The sequence below is a fragment of the Rhipicephalus sanguineus genome, chromosome 8 (assembly GCF_013339695.2).
Source record: "Rhipicephalus sanguineus isolate Rsan-2018 chromosome 8, BIME_Rsan_1.4, whole genome shotgun sequence".
NCBI lineage: Eukaryota > Metazoa > Arthropoda > Arachnida > Ixodida > Ixodidae > Rhipicephalus > Rhipicephalus sanguineus.
Window position 1 is genome coordinate 88,155,907 of NC_051183.1, and position 23,410 is coordinate 88,179,316.

General features: G+C 46.4%; 1 protein-coding gene across 1 annotated transcript in view; it reads right to left on the reverse strand.

Annotated features, from left to right (window-relative positions):
• LOC119402891 (uncharacterized) overlaps window positions 1-23,410 on the reverse strand; it is a 363,615-nt gene that overhangs the window by 163,617 nt on the left and 176,588 nt on the right. The window lies entirely within an intron of this gene.

The following is a 23,410-nucleotide window of genomic DNA, read 5'->3' on the forward strand; positions in this document are numbered from 1 at the left end:
GCCTCCTAGTTCTTTTTCTCCACTGCGTGTCAACGCTTTTTCTATACAAATACCTGAAAACCTTCTCTGCCCATCTACTCTTCTTCATTTTCCTCAGCCTCTCTTCGAATCTCATTTTGCTCTGCGCTTCCCTCACTTCAAAGCCTGTCCATCCCATATCACCCTTTACAGCCTCATTTGTCGTCTTCCCGTGAGCGCCCAACGCGAGGCGGCCCACCGTCCTTTGATTTACATCCATTCCTGATTGTACCTCTGACTTCATGCACACCACTGAGTTCCCAAATGTAAGCCCCGGGACCATCACACCCTTCCACAGCCCTCGAAGCACCTCGTACCTATTGTATCCCCATAAAGCTCTGTGCTTCATAATTGCAGCATTCCTCTTTCCCTTTGCTACCGATGCTTTCTCTTGTACCTCCATATATCTATCCCCCTCATTTACCCATACTCCTAGGTACTTGTACTCGCTTACCCTCGGTATTTTTTGGCCCTGTATGAAGACCGCATGGTCTTCGTGATCATTGAATACCATCAATCCACATTTTGTTGCACTAAATCCTAGTCCTAGAGCCTCACATTCCCTTCCGCATATATCTGCCAGTCGCTGTATATCATTTTGACTATCCGCAAAGAAGACAATATCATCAGCATAAAATAGACCTGGAAGCTTCTGCTCAACCATCGTGCCGACCTGTTTGTGTGACAAATTAAATCCAATGTTGCTACCTTCTAGCGCTTTTTCCATCCTTGCCATGTACAGCATGAATGACAGCGGGGACAAAGGGCATCCCTGTCTCAGCCCCTTGCTAATTTCAACGCTGTCCTTGCTACTTATTCCTTCCCATTCTATACAAACTGTATTTTCTCGGTATATTTCCCTCAAAAGCTGTACACAGTTGTCACCTATGCCCACTTCCTTCAATATATCCCACAAAATTTCCTGATTAACGTTGTCATACGCCCCGGTGATATCTAGATAAGCTACGTATAAGGGCCTGTTTTCTATTTTAGATATTTCTATACACTGGGTAAGAACAAACAGATTATCGTCTAACCGCCTACGGTTATCGTCTAACCGCGTCGTAGTCTACTTGCACAGCGCCACCACGCGGCAGCGGCGAGCGGACGCGGAGCGCGCGCTCGACGGCCCGAGGAGAGCGTTCACCCAGGCACTGAAAAAATAGAGGAGGCGCAGGCTTAACGTATTGTTGCAGAGCGCCAGGTTTCTCATTTGCTCGAGTAGGCAGTTACAGGCCTATCTGTTCGTTCAGTGACGTAAATGACTGAATATGTGACGCTTGTGTTTACAAGTTAGAAGTTCGCGCAAAGTTCGTCCAACCGGTATATTGCATATCTAGATCTGAATTCAGCCTGGTTAAACCTGCTAAAGTATGCCATCCTGGCGATGGCGAGCGTACAATCAATCCCCCCTCCCTAATTGACACCTGTGCGTTGATGAACAACATATTCCAGCTAAGTCTATATTGAACGACGGCGTAGACGTAAACTAGTTTCCCTACATTCGTGTGTTAATGTAGAGGCAGCCACGTTTGTGAAAATGCCCAAAAGGCCAAGGTGCAGTTCTTCTGAAACAGAAAAAAGCTATCGCGATGCAGTGAAAGACACCCGTTGAATGTGTTGAAAAAAACTGACGTAGGTTCTTGTGCGTCATTCGAACCACTCTTTTGAACACGGGAAGGAGAAAAACACTCGGACAGTGACATTCGGCTTATCTCTCTGCTGACGACTTCAGTAGTCATGAAAGTTTTATGACTATCGTTTAACTGCGAAAGAATCAGAATATTTGCGGAAAGCGTGCTGATATAATTGAGGTAATGAATGCATCCCAGTTCCTGGAATTGATTACAATGCGCAAAAATTTACTGCAGCCTTCGATATGGACTTCTTAAATATGTTTCTTTGCAATTTCTGCAACAGTTCTGCAACAAGAAAATTAGGTTCCACGCTTAAGTTCCTCGCAACCTTTCTAGAGTATGGGAGAAAAACATGTAAAGAAAGACGTTTTTCTCCTATACTCTAGATATTATCAATTTGAAACATCAATCATTGCGCGTTATGGACTAGAGAAAAGGTTGCGAGGAACTAAAGCGTGGAACATTATATTCGTGTAAAATAAATTGCAAGGAAACAAATTCAACTAGTCCATATCGAAGACTGCAGGAAATATTTTGCATGGTAATCAATTCCAGGAACTGGGGTGCATTCCTTGCCTCAATTATATCAGCACGCTTCTCGCAAGTATTCTGATTCTTTCGCAGTTGAACGATAGTCAAAACTTTCATGACTACTGAAGTTGTCAGTAGAGAGATAAGCCGAAAGTCACTGTCCGAGTGTTTTTCTCCCTCCTGTGTTCGAATGAGTGGTTCGAATGACGCACACGAACCTACGTCAATTTGTTTCAACACATTCAACGAGTGTCTTTCACTGCATCGCGATAGCTTTTTTTTCTGTTTCAAAAGATCTACATCTTGGCTTTTTGGGCATTTTCACATACGTGGCTGCCTCTACATTAACACACGAATGTAGAGAAACTAGTTTACGTCTACGCCGTCGTTCAATATAGACTTAGCTGGAATATGTTGTTCATCAACGCAGAGGTGTCAAAGGGGAGGGGGGATTGATTAGTGCGATCGCCATCGCCAGTATGGTATGCTTTAGCAAGTTTGATTAGGCTGAATGTAGATCTAGATATGCAATATACCGGTTGGACGAACTTTGCGCGAACTTATAACTTGTAAACACAAGCGTGACCTATTTACTTATTTACCTCGCTGAACGAACAGATAGGCCTGCAACTGCCTTTTCGAGCAAATCAGAAACCCGGGGCTCTGCCACAATACGTTCAGCGGATTGCCATTGATGTCTTGCACCTGCTCATCACTTAACATCCCATCGGTGCACCTTGCCCTTACTATTGGAATCCTTCTGTAATGCGCTTTTTCCTTCACAGAAATCTTGGGCAGTAAGTGGTTACTAGTTACGCGTTGCCGGTAACTAGTTACTTTTTCGGTAACATGTAACTGTAACTAGTTACTTTTAAGGTAGTGGAACTTGTAACTGTAACACTGTAACTTTTTTTACTCAGTAACTGTAACGGGAAATACCGTTACAGTTACTTTCGCATATCATCCACACCTTTCACCTGTCCACAACACGGCTCCCCTCGAAGTTTAGGAGAGGAGACCGCTAAGAGGATTATCTTCACTGCATTCTCTGATTAACTTCCCTGTATTCTTCATCGAGACAGGGAAGCTCTCAGGTGGCAACTTTGAGAAACAACTAATTCTAATGTGTAACGAGTTTTGGAAATAAATTCCCTTTTCACCAACGGTGCATGAACAAAAAAAATTGCGAAGCTTGCTCTAAGTCGCGCAAAGCTTGAAACAGCGAATCTCGACGATTCTGAAGCCTAATTTGTTTGCTTCTAGGTTGTTGCTAGGTTTATCTAGGTGATACTAGGTTGTTTCTAGGTTGCTTCTCAGCACAGAGAGGGTCGAGTTAATACACAGCTAGTCATCACCCTACACGGATGTCCAAACTCCAGAGCAAAAACTCGCGCTGAAACCGAGCGTTCACACCTCCCATAGATAGTTTCTAGGTTGCTTCTCAGCACAGAGAGGGTCGAGTTAAAACACAGCTAGTCATGACACTACACGGATGTCCAAACTCCAGAGCAAAAACTCGCGCTGAAACCGAGCGTTCCCACCTCCCATAGATCTACGGGCCCGTCGTCGTTCGTTGGCACAGGGCTTTCATCGCTTCGTGCTCTTCTCACAGCCACCGCTGCCTTTCCCTTTCCACAGTATTCTCTCATTGGTACGTACCGCTGAAGGACTCCGTAGAGATGCTTCGGCGAAGCTGAAACGTGCAGTCACGGTGCTTATCAATCCCGACGGTTTATTGAAGCTTTTCGCAACTACTTGTTAGGTCTGTCTAGAAATCTTAATTCGTGTTTGTCGCCCGTCTGTTGCATTCTTCATTTTTAGTGGACCAGCGTTCAGTTGTGGAATTTGCTCAATTTCGGCGGCAAATACCCGTTCATGATGATGATTGTTTTTGCATACATTTGAACACACCAATGTTTTTACGGCCGGCTTAAACAGCTACGCCGTTAGATATTAGTGTTACAAAATGAGGCTGACCCAATGAATGCTAGTACTGGGCCCCCATTTTATGTTTGCTTCGTGTAGGGTCTTACCACGAGCAATTCTGACTGCCCACATGAATTCGTAACTTTTTATTAAATAACTGATATCATTTGGTTTGTGATGAATTACTTCCTTTATGCAGTAACGGTAAAGTAACGACGTTACTTCATCACAGTAACTGTAACTCTAACAGGTTACTTTTGGAAACTGTAGCTGTAACTGTAACAAGGTTATTTTTTTGTTTTAGGTAAGTGTAACTGTAGTACTGTTACTTTTTATTGGTAAAGTGCCAGTGACTGGAAGTGCGCAGTACTTATGTGTGCCTACACATGCGCACTTTTCGGTGTCCTGGGTGACTGCACTCTCAATTAGACACGTGTATTCTCTGTGATCGTACGAACATATATTTAAACTAATACCGAGAAGATTCTTTAGACTATCCATCTTCATGATACGTTAATCTCTCGGGTCATTCACCACGGAAGGTTCATGGCAGACTCCTGAGAACCTTACTATAGTAGCTGCAGACACAACAGCACTGGTTTGGTTTTTCAAGAAGTAACGGTTGGACGACTTCACTAAGTAGAAGCTTATCGTGTCGGAGCAGAGCAATTAAATGTCTTGACATTCGTTATGGCTCGGCCTGTCGTTTCTTATGTTCGTACTTTTTAGGTCTAATATAGCCGCATATCAGGGGGTTGAGCTCGCCCGATAGGGTCTCAAGGCGTCACGATGTCTTTTTTGTACATCGCCACCGAAAGTACCTTATGCAACAGTGGACGCTCATCCGGAAAAAGAAAAGCGATTGTGTGTTCAAGAAAGCTATTATGTTGTGTGTTATGTTGGTATGAGGCGCCAGTGTATGACAATAGTTTCTCCGGCATCTACAGCTCCAAGTCCTCCTCTATACACAAGAAAGCCGCTCGTCCAGGTGGCACAAGTGGCACCTGGACGAGCGTGACGTGGCACTTTTCCGTCAGTGATGACGTCTTTATTTCGGAAAAAAATTGTGCGGCATTTCATTGTAGTATCGTGCTGCCCTACGATGATTGAACATGTTTTCTGAAAGAGAATGTACCTCTACATTTTTAGTATGCCTATAGATCGCTTGCCTTCCCTTGAACGTAGATTTAAACAAGCACTGGAGTCTATTGAAGTGAATATATTTACAAATAAGGCAGTTCTATCATGAATGATGCTTTTCGGTCTTCGGAAAGCTAGCAGCCGCAGATATGGATACGATGGCAATCTGCTGGCAACGTGTTGAACAATATTTTCTCGGCCTGAAGCAGTAAACAGACATGTGCTTCGTGGAAAGTGGACCGGAAAAACAGTCAAAACAAGAAAAAATTCGGCAGATCCCACGCACTGTGGGAATCGATGTAATGCGAAGCAGCCAGCAAATAGCTGCATACATCGCCTTGTTTGTCTTTGAGCCAAATGAAATCATTCATGCCATGGATCTAGTCCACCATATATCGCATGTTTGCCATGCACGCATGCATGCACAATCTAGTGTACACCATGCCAATGAAACGCATATTCTGGTATATAAATGCATGACCTGTCGTTTATGTTCATCACGCACTCGTGTCATGTCATACCAATTTTGGTATATATCACGTTAACAAAACGGCCGGAAGCGCACCATGACAGTGGCATGTAAATCATACCGTACATGACATGCATAATATGATTCGCATGTTAAGACCTCTCATTTATGTTCGTCATACAGTCACATCGCGCAATACCAATTTTGGTGCATATCAAAGGAGCGAAATGGCCGCGAGTGCACCATGAGTAGAGCATGTAAATCATGCCATACATGACATGAATATTGTGTTTTTTCATGTTACCACCTGTCACTAATGTTCATCATACAGTCTCATCGCGCAATACCAGTTTTGGTGTATATCAAGCTATCGAAACGGTTGCGAATGCACCATGAGCGTGGCATGTAAGTCATGACATACATAACCTGCATGTCATGATTTCCATGTTACCACCTCTCATTTACGTTCGTCATGCAGTCGCGTCGCGCAATACCAATTTTGGTGTATGCCAAGCAAGCGAAACGGCACGAGTGCGTCATGAGCATGACATGTAAATCATGTCGTGCATGTCATGCATGTCATGATTTTCATGTTACCACGTCTCATTTACCTTCGTCATACAGTCGCTTCGCGCAATACCAATTTTGGTGTACATCGAGCTAGCGAAGCGGCCGCGAATGCATCATGAGTGTGGCAATTAAGCCATGACATACATGACATGCATGTCATGGTTTTCATCTTACCAACTGTCATTCATGTTCTTCATACAGTCACATCGCGCAAAACCAATTTTGGTGTATATCAATCTACTGAAACTGCCGCTAGCGCATCATGAGCGTAGCATGTAAATCAGGCCGTACATGACTTGCATGTCATGATTTTCATGCTACCACATCTGACTTACGTTCGTCATACTATCGTGTCGCGTAACACCAATTTTGGTGTACATCACGCAAGCGAAACGGACGCGAATGCACCATGAGCGTGGCATGTAAATCATGACATACATGTCATGGAAATCATGATTTTCATGCTACCACCTGTTATTCATGTTCTTCATAAAGTCACACCGCACAGTACCGATTTTGGTGTATATCGATCTAGCGAAACGGCCGCGAGTGCGCCATGAGCGTGGCATGTAAATCATGTCATACATGACATGCATATCATGATTTTCATCTTACCACGTGTCAGTTATGTTCGTCATACAGAAATGTCTCGTCATGCGAGTTTTCGTATGTATCCCTTCATTTAAACGGCCGCGAGCGCCCCGAGACCATGTCATGTAAATCATGCTGCACATGACATGTGCGTCATGATTTGCATGTTAGGACCTGTCATTATGTTCGTCATGAACTCTTGTCACGCCGTACCAATTTTGGTATGTATGAAATTAACGGAACGGCCGCAGGAGCCCAAATGCCGTGGAATGTACATCATGCTGTTCATGACATGCGTGTCATGATTTTCATGATATGACCTGTCATTTATGTTCGTGATAAGGCCATGTTATGACACACCAATTTTGGTACACATCCGATTAACGGAACGGCTAGGGAGCCCAAAGGCCGTGGAATGTAAATCATGCTGTTCATGACAAGCGTGTCATGATTTTCATGATATGACCGGTCAATTATTTTCGTAATAAGGCCATGTTATGACACACCAATTTTGGTATACATCCGATTAACGAAACGGCCAGGAGAGCACAAAGTCGTAGGCGGCTAGATAGATAGATAGATAGATAGATAGATAGATAGATAGATACGCTCAAAGTCGCAGAAGTTCGCTAAGAAATGCTTCGCATTTAAAAGGTTGAAGAGAATATGCGCTCACGTCGCTACATTTGCCAAGTGAACTTGAGCGCCGACATCTGTAATCTGTTCACCCTCCTATGGTGGACGCAAAATTTGGGAGGGTATTTTCTTGATGGCAGTCTCTCCTTCAGTAGCGTCTCTGTTTAGCGGCGTCGTTGAGAGCACAGCTGGCCGCTTCGGTCTTGTTGTGTTGTGCTGTTTCCTTGCACTGTGTGCAACAGTTACTTCTGATTGCTATAAACTTGAGTAATGGTTCATTCATAACGATGTGCAAGGGGCGGCTTGACGCTCTTGTCATTTTACATATAACGCTAAAAAGGCTTATTGGCTGAACATAGCCTAATAGATTGCCATACCAAGATCAGAACAAGAAAGATGGCAATTTAAAAATAAAACCTTATGAGTAAGAGCAGAAAAGCATAAATGACCATCTTTCTCTTCTTTTAAAAGGAACACAACATTATTAAATCTTGTTAACGGGGGATGCGGGGCTAAATGTCAGCTTTCGAACTGCTGCACCAATTCTGACAAAAATTTCAGGGGTGTCTGACATTCATGGTATAAGTTTATGTTCCAATTTTCGGCACCCTATCATGAATACAAAACGCCTACAGCTATTATAATGACTAATCATGTATGCTAACTTAGGAAAACTATCATTGCAAAATTATTGAAAATTTACGAGTTATTTATCATCGTATGTCCTCTAGAAGGTTTTTATTGCAGAATGAGGCCAGTCATGCATTTATATGATGTTTTTGTAAAATGTCATCTCTCTAAAAGCGAAGATTACCTTTTTCCTTGTCACTGCATGCCGGACTAGTGACTTTTTATGTTAGATACTACTCAGGGATCAGAAAAGTACCTTATCATGTTTCTGACAAAATTTCAGTCTAGAAATAACCATGTTAGCAGCTTCTGGCTAAGCAGTTTCGACATGATACTTTTCTAAGAAATTCGTTCCCCCCAAAAATGCGAACTGAGAAAAATGAGTCTAAAGATTTCACAACATTCTATTTGTTTTGACGGTCAAACAATTTGTCTAAGTGACCTCCTGCATAAATACCGCCTTCCCCACCAACGTCACAGTCTTCAGTGACAATTTCATGCAGTCGTTCAATTTTCGGCAGCTTTCAAGCTATGAATGTTGCTCACAACCTGTTGGTCACAAAACGGACCACGCGCTGAGCGCAATGAACGCCCAGAAAAGCCAGCATTTAAATCGAGTGGCACACAAACACAGCAGAAGTAACTCTGAACTGGCGCGAAAGCAGCGGCGGATGGCCATGTGATACGTTTGAGATCTCGTTCCAGTTTTTCAGCGGCTCTGGTATCGGTGCGCGGCTACAAATGTGGCTCTTTTATTTACTTGTTTGTTCACTGATGTACTCACGACAGGGGCGTAGCCAAGGGGGGGGTTGGGGGGGTTCAAACCCCCCCCCCCGAAATTTTTCAATTTTGCTCGCGTATATATACACGCACACATACAAACGCACGCACGAACATACATAAAGTATGGTTGAACCCCCCCCCCCCCCCGAAAAAAATTTCTGGCTACGCCCCTGACTCACGACAGCAGGTCTTGGGTGAAAAAAAGCACGAAAACCAAATAAGCGAACACGGCTATCTTTTTCGCGTTCCGCTTCTTGCCCACTTTGCCGCCGTGTCTTGAAAGGGGCGGTTTCTGGACGCTCTTCCCAGCAAAGTCGCGGCACCCTCTCGTAAAAATATTTTTTTATACTTTTCTGCTAGATAAATTACAACCAAACTTGGTGAGCATGTGCTTTATTGAATCATCTATCCAAAACAACTTAACTTTGAAAATTCACATTTTTTTCGAAAATTGTGTTTTTAGCCCCGCATCCCCGCTTCACAGAGAGTGAATCTTCCCGATTATTAGAGAAAATATGATGCGTGTTTAAAGCGAAATTGTGCTTTTAAGCGATAGCATTACAATTTCTTGCCATAGCCAAAACCTTTTCTGGCGTTTTCGGATATGTAATTTAAACCCCTCAAGATCAGCACTCGACAATAAGGTAAACATTGATATAATGGAGTGGCACACAAGTAGAAGAATAAGTGCTGATACAAGCATTGCGATCCATTCAAATCAATATCAAACCAAGGCGGTCCTGCCTGGGCCTACTTGTAAACAGGAAAATAAATGGCCAATTATTGAATGTCTACACAACACTTCTATGTCTTTCAACGTTTAATTTGCAGCCTGCCGTTTTTGCTGCATCTCATCAGAGCTACTATCCCTTATAATTCATAAAATGCACATCACAACGTCCACCTAAAATATCTAGTTATATCGCAGTGTTATTCACTCTTTTCTTTCCTTGAGATCAGTATACAAAAACACCCACTGCTTTGAATGTCACAGAACACGTCATGGAAAGATTGACGCAAATGTACGTGTGTCAAAAGCTTCTGCGTATGGCATTACCCACGTGTCATTAACATTTCCCAGTTGCTTCCTTGACATTAGCCTTTGCACTAGTGCACATTCCAGTTTTTACATCTCCGCTCGTGGATTGTTCCCCACGACAGAATGCCACGTCAAATTAACTATCGCTCGGTTTGTGGTCGGGGCAATAGTACAGCTTTCGGTGGAAACAATCTGAGGAACGCCTTTTCACTTCTCTGAACTAATATGGTAAAAAATTATTTTGGCAAATTAGTAAATTATTATCTTGGAGTTCCTAGGCTACCGCAACAGGACAGAAAGTCCACGATGGAAATTTATAGTAACATCTGGTTCATATTTAAGGATTATGAGTTTGAGAATGTGCGAATACCACTTTCTGGGCTTACTATACTATTCTTTCCTCCGTACCTTAGAATCAGGAGGATTCATTACTTGCTTTGAAATAAAACAAGCATTTTCAGGTTTAATAATTCATATTTGTATTTATTTATTTAGTTATTTGTCGAACGTCCCATTACAAAAGGGGCAAGCAGGTCATGATATGAATCAATCTCCTTCCTGAACTGCAGCTCTGAAGCGCGGGAACTCACGAATGACTACTACTTCAATTGGAAGGTCTCTCTTTCCCTTTCCCCAGGCGATGCATAGAAAGAAACGCTGCATAAATGTGGTGTTGCGAACTTGTGGTGCAATCAATGCGTTAGAATGATTTTGCGATGTCCCGGGATGACTGGTTGGGTAAGCTGGTTGGCAAATCGACACAAATACCTTGTCGTTGAATAACTGATTGAAAACACTGTCGTCCATTGAGACCGGTTTAGAGGACAGATGAAGAAAATGTTAGGTTGAACTGCCGGCCTACACAGGGACAAACGTAATTATATTGTTCCGGCGGAAAGCGCGAACATTCACATCCGCGTCGTAATAGCGGAGGAAGACCGCCCCCAGTATGGCAGAACAGGCGTCCGCGACCAAGAACGATAAGCAGCTTAGCTTTGTAGTCGAGTAGCAGGCGTGCGCCGCGGTTGCTTTCAGTCACGAATACCGGACACGTTTAACGGTGCTCGATGGTCTAGGGATTGTCCGGTCGTTCTGAAAATGAGAACAAATGGTATTAGAAGAAAGCGCGTAGCTGGTTATTCTCAGTAAGGTCGCAGGAATAAGGCGAGTGCGCAATGCTTCACGAACTAATTATGAAATTCACTACTTGAAAATCCCGCGTCGACCACAGGACGCACTGGCATCACTGAGCGTCAAAACACATTGGACTGTGTCGGCTCGCCGGGCAGCAGTGCCTTGCTGCATCATGCGTATTTTCACGAGAACAACATTCTTTTTTTTCTTCAGAGTGTAGCGCTGCTGGCTCGTTCTTCCGTTATGCTCCATAATAGGCGAGACTCCTACACTGGTGTGTGTTATGAATTCATGCGATGTGCTTTTCACAAGCATGCCCTCGGCAAGAGCCTACGGGCGAAGTGGGTTGCTGCCGTTCATTGCTCAGGCCTCTGTCGGAACACGAATGCTACGAGTGTCATAAATACGAATGCTACGAGTTGAGCTACGTCCCTCGCTGGATTTTGCAGTGGCTGCTAGTGGAAAACTGCGATCACTGCAGCGGAACTCACAGAGTGGTGCCCACTATTTTTTACCATTCCATCCAAGCCATTCTTGCCTGAATGTGCCGTCTTCGCGAAAAAAAGAATGGAGGTAAGCGCTGATCATTTATCAAGATGCAGTTACCTCCATAGAATTTCATGCCCCGCCACGGTGGTCTAGTGGTTATGGCGCTCGACTGCTGACCCGAAGGTCGCGGGATCGAATCCCGGCCGCGGCGGCTGCATTTTCGATGGAGGCGAAAATGTTTGAGGCCCGTGTACTTAGATTTAGGTGCACGTTAAAGAACCCCAGGTGGTCGAAATTTTCGGAGCCCTCCACTACGGCGTCTCTCATAATCATAGCGTGGTTTTGGGACGTTAAACCCCAGATATTATTATTATCCATAGAATTTCATATATGCTACGCGCTGCATTACCATAAAACAACCAACTCAACTGTCTTGAATGTTTACATTGGTGAATAGGCGTGTTAAAACCACGTGCTTGCACTATGGGGCCCTTTAACACTCAAATGTAAAGGTGAGCACAAGCTGTCATCAAGTGACCAACGCGCAAGCGCCTAAACGATGAGTATTTTGCTGTTTGCTAACGTGTTTTTTATCGGCGAGAGCCGCAGCTCAGCGCGTGCGCTCTTCAGACTTGAACATGAAGTGCAGAGTGTCACGAAACACTGAATACGCATCACCACTGTCAATCACCCGCAGCTTGCTGCTGCCATGTGCTTCCGATTTCGTTGCGTGCGCTCTTCTTTCAAGTTCAGGTAGAACGTGATGCGCCAACGAAGACCGTTGTGAACTAGGGGGTGAGAAAACAGCGCATCAGAGATGATATGCGTCGTTCTTCAATAGAAACACCTCCGAAACCGTTCGCAGTGTTGCAAAGAGGGGGCTATAACTAACAGCTGTTTTAATATCGAGGCATAGGCTCGAGCAATTAAAAACACAGAACAAGCTGCCCAAAAGTACACAGCAGGCAGCTTCGAATGTCCCATGGACAGCATCATGCGACGTCAAGCTCAAACGGCTGCCGTTCATCGGTAAATATTTTGCCAAATTGATACGCATGAGAAGAAAGGGAAATGAAACAATGTACCCTCCAGTTTACTTATAAATATCACCGTTGTGTTTGCACATGTGAAGGCGTATGGCACGTCCGACAGTTCGTGATGTTGTATATATTACCGGCCAATCCGTCGAACCACTGTCGGGCGCGTTTTCCGTGCATGAACTGGGCCTAGTGCAGCGACTGGCTTGTTCGCGATAGGGAGATGGTGGTACCAGCACAACTGTATTGCAGATCTGTAGATTCTCTTAGTGTCTGGCCTATCCTTTCACGTAAAGCAAAACGGTTGCACTTAACATCAGTGGTAAGTGTTATCGCGATGCCGTTAGCTTCTGAAATACTTTGGTAAGGCGCTGTACCGTTTCCTCCAAGCACAGATGTAAGTCTACTGGCGCCAACACTTGCAGCCGAGACAGGTGGTAGTGCTGAACAAGAGTAGTTGCAGATGATGTCGGCGAGTGCAGCTACTAGTTCCACGGTACTCATGTGGCACCTCCCATGTGACGTCATGACCATGGTCCACGAATAGCGTTTCGTTCATGCTTAGAACATCCATATCGTGAATGTTTAAAGTGTTGCATACGTGGTGAGCATACGTGTTGAGTTTTTTAAAGTGTTGGCTACAGGCATTTCTGAACTACAAGTTCTTTCGTTTTATTTATGTTTGTTGTGTTATTACGCTATATTTGTACTCCCTCAACGCACCTCAACGCACCTGCTCACTATGTTGATATTTGCGCATTTCTTTCTATCATGCTATCCTACTGTAATGGCTTTAGGCGGATGCAGGTACTGAAGTAAATAAAAATAAAGGAATACCTCAATAAAAAAATACATAAATACGATCGTACCTCTTTAGCGCCATGTTCTATACTGCGCTATGCACTGAAGGAACAGGTCAGGCTAAATTCGAAGGCTTGATCTTCTGTGAAGTATTCTCACCAAGTAATTGACACATTCTGTGCAGCAATAAGGACTGTCGTTGATCACAGAGTTCCTGGACAAAAACATTTCGTTGAAGCCAACAATGTTCTACTTTCCGAGACAGGTTACTTTATTAGTAGACGCAAAGGAGTGTGACTTCACGCATTACGTTGAATTACTATTTTGTATATCTCCATTTCTCCTTGTTCAACTTGCGCTTGCCACGTAGGGTAATATACCTGCGTCTTGCATGCATAGTGCTTGTTGTAGTAATGCGTACAATTTTGCAAGGGTTGGACATAGATGGCCTCGCATTTTTATGTAGAGTTCACAATCTGATGTAATCACAAATGTATTAAAACAAGGTGCCTATATCATTGCGTTTATTTATTTGAGTGCAAAAAATATTCGTTACCCCAAATACAAGAGTAGGTGAAAAACGAAGTTTGGAGATCATAATTGGAGTTCCTAAAAAAATTTGGCGGCTTTCCATTCGATAACCACATCTACCATTACTGTTTTCTTTTGATTAACCAGTCTTTTCAACGGGGGCCCGTGAAACCCACGCCCGAAAAATAAAGAAAAAGCGTGATTTCTGAAAACACGCACATCCCTTGGAAGCGGCGCCATCTAGTTCTCGGTATGCTTTACCGCATAACACTTGATTATTGCGGTAGACCACAAAGTTGGATCCTCTATCGCCACGAGTTTATCTAGACGTTGGAGGAACTTTAAACTTTGCGGTACCTGTATATAAACAGTTTTGCGAACAGTTAATTTTGTGACGTAGCAGTTGACACGCCTTTAATGTGTCTTCAAGGCTTGGCGAATCGATCACATCGGAGGCACCGAGCACTCTCAAGATATGTCCCCACAGGCGATGAACACCATGTGATGTTAATGTACGGATGATGAAGTGCCTGATAAATGCCCACACTAAGTTTTCCCGCGTGCGAGCGGCCATCCTGGCCGCCACTTAGAGGTGTGGCGAACGCCTTGTGAAAGACTTCATACGAGAGCTATGTACAACCATGGTACCGCGACGGCATCGTTCAGTTGGAGCAACAGCAGGTTCGACGCGATAATTAGCGGGAGATGTCTGCTCCAAGTCTGTGTATAGTCAAAGAAACCAAAATTTAAATTTGTCACACAAGTCACGAGTGCGAACTGGTGTTTGGAGTAGCACCTCATCGCCGGAGGGAAAGGAGACATCGCTGACCAGAGCCTCGATGCCGCTCTTCGTCATCACACTCGGCCACTACTGCGAGCGCGCGGAACAGTCGACAATGTCTCTGGTGGGCGGTGTTGGCTGCATCGCGGTGGTCGGTGCCGACCGCGCTGCAAGTTGGTTGGGAAACCTTCCAGAAGTGCCTCTGGTGGGCGGCACTGATCGAATCGCAGTGGTCGCTCTCGGCCACGCTGTGACTTGGCTTGTGGATGAGCCATAAATGTTTCTTTTCGGCGACACTGGCTGCATGGCGGTGGTCGGTCCAGGCCACGCGACGACTTGGCTTGAGAAGGTGCCTCAGCGTGCTCTGGCGGGCGACCCTGGGTAATACAGAGTGGTCGTATGTAGCCCGCGCATTTATCCAGTCGCACTTGGGAGAACAGGGAAGGATGTGGTGGGTCCTGTAACGCCACTTGCTGCACCGAACGAGGCAATATGTGTGCTTTTTGCAGTAATTTGAGGGGCCTCTAGGTTTCTTACTAGACATCTGCGGCAACGGGAAGTTGAGCTCACGCGCTGACTTTCGACGCGGCTTGTGCTTTTGCAGCGTTGTCGCTGTGGAGTCCCCCGCCCTTCTGAAGCCAGTTTTTCTTGAAGCCAGGTTGCGAGCAGCCGGGACACCCTCATCAGAAGCCACTCCAACAGCCGGAGACTTGTGCTGCACTGGCAGGTCCTCGATCAAAGCGGTCTCAGCCGTGTCAGACACCTTGGCGGTTTCTGGATAGACGTCTCGCAGTAAGTGGTAAATGTTCTCATGTTCTGCTAGTGCATGCTGTGAGGTACGCAGATCCGCGTTCGACTGTTCAGAGGGGGTCTTGCTGGAATCCGCGCATTGTGTGGTAGAGCGTCTAGTACTGCAAGCACCAGTGCCTCTAAGCATGGGGGCAGCGTTTCCGACAGATGTGGACGGGAAGTACTCTCGGCCACTGGCTAGGATGTTATGGCGTGGGACACAGACCCCTAGTCTGTGACCTGAAGTGGCGAGCCTGGTGCCTCAGTTGCGTGTTTGTCTCAAAGAAAGTTGTGGCACTCTCGGCAGGTCAGCTGCAATGTACAGTTGCAGCCTCGCGGTGGTGCCCCTTCAGAGCGTCATCCTTGGTAGGGGTGAGGTTGGACTGGGTGGTGACAGCGAGGTGGTAATCAGCCCGTCCAAAGGCAGCTATGAGCCTGGTGCTCCACTACGCCCACATTTGCTGTTTCACGCCTTCGTATCTGTGCCACGCCAAAGCACCATTTCGAAGGCGGTCTATGGCCACGCACCACTTCTGCTGATCCGTCTAGCACTTGCGAGCTCCGATAGCGTTCACGGTCGCCACCCAGTTGTCGGCGTCGTTCTGGAAACAGTGGAACGCCGGTGATCCGCGGACAGCCGGCGACGGTGGGGCGGCAGGCAAAAATCCGGAGTATGCCGACGCCAAGCAACCCAGTTGGTATGTGAGTTGCGTGAGGGCGCACCGGATCTCTCTGCGGCTCTGGACTGAGCTGGATTCAAGGTCTTGTGAGGCTCCTGCAGCTACCAGAGCATTCATTGCGCACAATTATGGTATAGAGGCAGGGCACAGCTCGGAGCACAGCGCTATCCAGGGGTTAATCTCGACTCGGAGTTGTGCCTCGGTGCTGTCGGATGAGGCGCACTAAGAGCGAGGATTCACGTCCACGGTGTATATGGTGGTAGCAGTACTCCCGACGGCCACATCCACGTCCAAGGAAGCCTGAACGGCGTCCCTTGGATGCTCACGCGTTAAAAAAGTCCTGGTGACGGGATGCCTGTCACGGGAAGCGTACGCGACGTTCCCAGACGTCAGAAGCCCTTGCACATTCTCAGACGAATGTGGTAGCACGGTTCCTGGAAGGTCGTACGCTGGAACCACCGAATATGCATGGACGGCGTCCGCGGATGATTCGATGAGTAGCGGCAGCAGCGGTCCGGTCGTGGAGTCCATGATCGAGGAAGCGTGGACGGCGTTCTTGGATGGAGAGACCCGCGCTACCGAAGACCCTCGAGAACACGTGGCTTCAGCTTCAAGGTTCGATTCGCGTCGTAGGCTGCGCCATTGTAAGGAATGAGGCAGAGAGACAACACCCGTTCCTGGGCCGGCTGTTCTATTCTTAACTCCTTCCTCTACTTCGCTCCTCTAGCTGCCCACGCGCCAGAACCTTGGTGCCGCTCTTCATCACAATATATTCACGTGTATATATATATATATATATATATATATATATATATATATATATATATATTCTAACTGATAGTGAAACCGGTACCAGAGAAACCCATGCCCCGTTGAAGCCGATTACACCACCCTTAAGGATATCCCGCTGGCTACCAAGCACCTTCAATGCTTCTGGCGCGTTTTCCGCAATGGTGACCAAATCAACCGACGTAACCTAGAGTACTGAGGTACTTGGAACATAAATATCTAAAATGAACTTTGCACGCGAGAGACCATGCATGCGATGGCCAAATAAACAGGTACATTTATTTAAGCAGAGCTTGTATTGACTGACTTGTATAGTGGGTGGTGGTGGTGTTCGAAAAACGCCCTCCCTACACAAGCTGGAGCGCACCAAACACATCGTAAATAAATGAAAATATTATTTTGTTTCCGAGGCTGGCATTTGAATCTGGGACTGCCCGGTTCGAAAGCTACTGCCTTGATGACTTGGCCACGTACCCAGGCTTGCCCAATGAGATCTGAACCTCAGCATACAAATGCGTCTAACCGATGCTGCAAAAAAAAAGTGCGAAGGAGCACGCTTCCGTTGGGTGATTCCTTGAAATATTTCGTGCTGGTGGCCCAAAAGAGATCGCGTAGACAACGCGTAAGGTCGATATAGCCATCTCAGATTTCTGCAAAACTCCGACCTCCAGAAAATGCAATTCCCATCCCACGTTTTTATGACATCGTGACAGCTATTTCATTGGGCCATTCTACAGGCTGTAATGAACATGAAAGACGCCATGCCATTTTAGCCCAAAACAGCGCTCCCTGGACGGCAGCTCCCTATAACGAAAGAAAAACCAAAGAAAGAAAGACAGAAAGAAAGCAGTACGTCAGGCGCGCCCACGCCAAGTTTCGCTTGCCCCCATTTCGTGATTGTGGGATCGCTCCCGAGTTATAAGTGCGTAGCAGTTTTTGGGCCCGGCTTGCCGACCGCAGGTCTCATTTGGCGTCCTCACACTCACAATCAAGTGTTCCATACAGGCCTAACACAGGGCCAGTAATCCTAAAAACCGGGGTAAAATAAACAAGCAACGTCTACAATAATATAATTACGAAGAATGTATTGCAATACTTAACTTAAAATCGCTAAAAAAGTTTCAGAAATATACGGCTGACCCCCGAGCCGCGTAAGAGAGTGCGCCACTGCCTCGACGAGCGAGCAATTCCTCCTACCGCCGGCGCTTCGCAGGCGCTTCGCAGGTGCTTCTTCGCTACACCTAAAAGAGGACACAACGTGACGGAACTCGCTATAGACGACACGTATCTCAAGCGCCGTGACAAGCATGAACTCGATGAAGCCCAATGTAGCGCGAATATTGTACACCGAGTTTGCGAATCTCCTTAAGGGGTATTCAGACGGGGGAGAAATGCTCGGGGGAGACGGGGGGATTGCGAATCACGTGACCGCGACGTCACGGATTAGCGAGTGGGCGTGACCCCCTGCGCCTCCTCGGGGGAGACGGGGGCCTTGTCCCCGAAAGGACAAACGATCCCCCGGCGGTGGCGGATATGGCGGAATTTCGGGCTCTTGTTTGGCCACATTGTTGCACTTGCTCCTGCAGAGAGCGGCAGCGGGTGTACAGTCTGCAGCCGCATGGTCGTCTGCAGCTCGTCGTCAGCAGCTCGTCAAACGGGAGGTGCAAGCCACCAGAGTAGCCCAGTGACACTGGTCTCCCCCTCCGTTCGCCTCGTCCGTGTGAGTGGGGGACATTTGTGGAGACTTCTCCTCGCGAGCTGACGTCACTAGGTTCCGCCTTTATCCCCCGAGCATTTCTCCCCCGTATGAATACCCCTTTAAAGGGCCCGTAAACAGGCTGCGACATTTTTTTACACCCCCCAAAGAAGCTCGCTAATTCGTACAGTAGAGCGCGGCGATCACGTTTTCCGAATATTACAGCGCTGCGCGCCGCGCAGACCCTTCATTACAATTCCCGCGCTTCTTTCCTACGCCTGACCAATCCCTCTCGTACGCGCAGTGACGCAAACTCGGCGAGGTTACGTAGCACTGAGCTCGTCGATTGGTCTAAGCCAGGTGTCATCAAGCAGTACGTCAGTTCCTGTTCCCTCCCATCGCTACGAAACTGCGCCTTGTTTCTTGGCCCTGCGGTGATGCGGTTTCGGCCACGCAGTAACGCAGTTGTCATGCGTATATTCCCCGCACTTCGTGGCACCTGCACGCAGTTTGCCTTCGACATGAGCAACACGTGGAGGAAGCGTTGTTCGGGCGGAGAAAGGCGGAATCTTCGGTAGCTCGGACCGGTCGCCCTTGCGGCAAGCGGGGTTCTCAACGCTTTTCTCTCGCGCCCCTTCGTCGTCTTGTAAAGCAAGCACGCATTCCTGCTGCATTGTGAACTGTCACAAAGGTTCAAAGCTACCGAAAAGCCGAAAATTGCCCGTCAAGTTGCGGAGCACGTGCGACACAGTCGGACAATGTAAACAATATACAACCAGGAGCCGCAGCAAGCGGGAGTACATTGCGACTGATTCCGCTCGCCGTTGACGTCAGTTGCTGACGTCTTGTCACGTTGCCGAAGTGGGCGGAGTCACGACGACGGGCTGCGCCTTCCCCTTCCTGTCGCGGAGAAGGGTGGTGAGGCCGCGCGAAAATTTGAAACCAGCTGGAATGGATGTTCTTACCCCTGTAACTTCTTTATTATAGCACGTATTCGCAAAATTATTGCGGCAGCATGTTCACATAGCAATGTGCGCATATTTCCCTTCATTACAATTTTTGGACCTCGCGGTCGCTTACTGGCCCTTTAATAAGATCTTACACGTGCAAGGGAAACCGTACGTGCTTATCTGAAACACTAACGCCATCGGCGATTCGGTAGACGGAGCAGTGGAACCTATAAGGGCAGGAATCACTGCGCGATCATGCTACGCACTTCCTCATGTTTCACAATAGAGGAGCTCCGTTTAGCGCAGGATTTAGCACTGCACCCAACGCTACATAAGCTTTTTTGTCGTCATCCTAGGACGTGTGCTGATTGCGTCGTTAGAGAACACGGAAAATCTTAGGTTCCTCGAAAGATTTCCTGTAAGTGCATCCACGGATGTGGCTACATTGCTTACGCACTACAGGATAATTGTTTATAGAGCACATTTAAAACTTCTTATGTGCAAACTTGCAGATTTTTCATCTTAATTGAAACGTTTTTATTAAAACAATATTTTACGCGTGTCCAGGGACTTTTGCACTGACCCGAATGCCAACGGGATGTCGATCATAGCATTTCATTTTACATTGAAAGCTGTTATGACATCACAACAAGGGCTGTTTTTGGCGCCTTAGTTGTCCACCGCCGCCGGTGCTCGTAACCACTATCGCGCGAAGTAAAAAAAAAAAAAACTAAATAAGAAAAAAATAACCGGGATGGAACGAGGTTCAAACCTCGGTCCTCTGTGTGGGTGCCCGGTGTTCTACCTCAGAGCCATGCGGGGGCTTGAAACTGTTTCGCAAAAGCACCCTATACAGGCTTCATGCCGGGAAGGAACCACATTAACACATGTAATGTTGCGTGGCAGAAGAGTAAAATAACAACCAGGCGTCACACAACGCGAATTCTGTAACCAGGCGTCATACAATGCGAATCGCGCAACGAGTGGGTTGTTGAATGCTTCCAACCGATTACAAAAGGTTTTGCTATATTTCTTCATCGTCATCAGCCTCAGCATCAGCAAAGTGAACGCAATACCTGACAGGTGTTTAGCGGGTACCACGGTTCTCCGCAAAATGACGAAAAATTTCGTAGAGGCTGCTTTCCTACTTCACAAAAACTATAATGTTTTCTAGCATAGTGGGTTCCTCGCAAGTGAACTTCTGTTGGTAGCCTAGCAAGCCCTTAAGGCTCCCATGATGCATTTTCTCAGGTCTCAATAAATTTCTTTCCCTGTGTCTTTCTCTCTCTTTCTCACGTTAACGCATGTTATCTAGCGTTGTGGGAGTGTAAAATAACGACCGGGCGTCACAAAATTCGAATTATATAACTAGTGGGTCGTTCAAAACTTCCATCCCGTTACAATTGGCCCAGCCATAATTCTTCATCGTCGAAAACCGTGGCATCAAAAAAGTGCACGTAATGCCTTACAGATGGTACGTCGCCTCTCCTCAGAATTACGAATAATGTCGTGGTGGGTGCTTCCCAACTTCCCAAAAGTTATTATTTGTACCGTAGTGGGTACGTTGCTAATGTACTTGTATTGGTAGCCGCAAGAAAGTTCACGGTGGCTCTAGAGATGCCGCTCTTCCAGCTTTCGCTGTGACTATGCTGCGCATTCCACGCAGGCCTGGCGTTTTTTTTTGCAACATTATGTTTTCCAAAGCACTCACGAGAAAGAAAACGAGGCACGATATTTAAGCAAAATATTTACCCAGACATTTGCTGCTGTATGTGCGTCCATAGCTAGTGGTGAACCGTACGACAAAAAATTACGGTAGATCCCACGCACTGTAGAAGCCGATTCCATGCGAAGCAAGAAGCGAGTAGCTGCCTACGCCACGTTTTAGATGCGTAGCAGCTCTTTGACTAGCCTGTGTAACGCTGTCCGTCCGTCCGCACAAACGCGAGGCAACGAGCTTCCCTCGGCGCACGTGTTGGAGCGGTGCCAAGTAGGTCAGGCCGCAGCTGGGCATTGACGTCACGCACCCCTCGCACGCTTCCCTCGCAGGTGCGCGCGTTACGTCCCTCTCTCCCTCACCCGCCGGAGCACCGCAGCTGCCGGCTCCAACGCCCGTTCGCCTCACGTGTCTGCGTTTCAAACAAACGTTTACACAAGTAAACGCTATTTCGCTTGATTTTGGCTTTGAGCCCAGCGTTGCGAGGCCCATCGACGTTTCTCTGTAGATTCATTAGTTTTGCCCATATCGTGAGTTTACCAAACACATCGACTACACCGACACCGAAAAAAGGCAGCTTATAGTCCGATGTAACGTCGGCACTACCGTTGGAGAAAAGGCGGAAGTTTTATCGAAACGTAGTATAAGCTGTGGTGCGAAGATGTGCGTAATATAAGCAGTGGTTGTCGGTGAATATTTCTAGGGCCGAGAAATGGTCGACTATAGCCTACAGATCCATGCGATATGATATCTGTAATGCTAATTACATTGTTATGAAAGCGGATAGTCAACACTCCGACCACAAGTGACATAGCCTCGACATGACGCCTGTACAGGGTGTTTCTGTGATTCATTACAAGCACTAGTGTGGCCCTGCGGTAGAATAGTCGACTGGCATACAGAATGCCACGGTTAGATTCCAGCTAGAGTCAAGATCCTAATTCTTGGTGGCCACCAGATTTTTCGCTCACCGACAAAGATCTCGACGCAAGCACATCGTTTCCTGCCACACAGGCTCCTTAGCACTATCGCCTAATATTTCCGAAGTGTGTTCTCGTTGTATCCTTGGTTAGTAGTCTTCCGCGATAGAAGTAGTCTTCCGCGATACCAAAAACACTACGTTTGCTGCGAGAAGACGCCTAATAAGCGAGAAAACGCGCAAAAAGAAAACACAGGTGGCGACGCCAGCTTGGAATTCCCGCACCATTTGCCATGACGTCACATATTTTGACAGGGCCTTCTTGGGCCTACGTAGTTCCTCATCGGGTAAATCGAAGTAGATGGTTCTCTGAGGGGGCCAGAGACTTGACATAAGAGTTTGTGGAAATTTCGGCGAGCCAGTGGTGCCAAAATACGTTAAATGCTCTTTGAATCCTTTTACGCAAGAATTACAAAGTTCGGCGAGAAATTTAAAAATGAAACTTTGAACTTGGTTTTCTCCTCTAATAATAAACCTATGGTGGTGAAATAAACTACACAAGAGTTCCCCGAGCCCACGTTATCAATCTAAACCAATTCAGTGTTTCTCTTTAGTGTCCCTTTAAGGAGACAACCACGAGATCGTTCATATGTAGGTGGGTAGATCGATGGATCGATGGATGGATGGAAGGACGGACGGACGGATCGACGGACGGACGGAAACAGCCAAAGTACATTTGGTCTGCTAAAAAATTATTCGCAATACAACACCTTGGGCATTAGGCATTAGGATCGCGCAGAAGCGCATATGGGTTCCATAAGGAAAAAAGCACCATATTTGTTCAGCATATTAGAACAATGTGTTGAAAACCGTTCAAAGGAGCATCGATCCGCCAAAACAGGCCCGATGCGTTCAATGCAATCAACATAAGTAGTCTAGAAGTATTTGTTTTTGTGCACAATCTGCGCTTTCTTAATCGTTAGTTGGATCAGTACGTTTGGGACAGACTTAGTCGATCAACAGATGGCGATGAACCATCGATTGACACCTGCTTCTTCTATAGCTCTCAACGTCTATAGATGATTTATTACATGAACAACAAGTACCATCTGTTCATTGTAAAATTT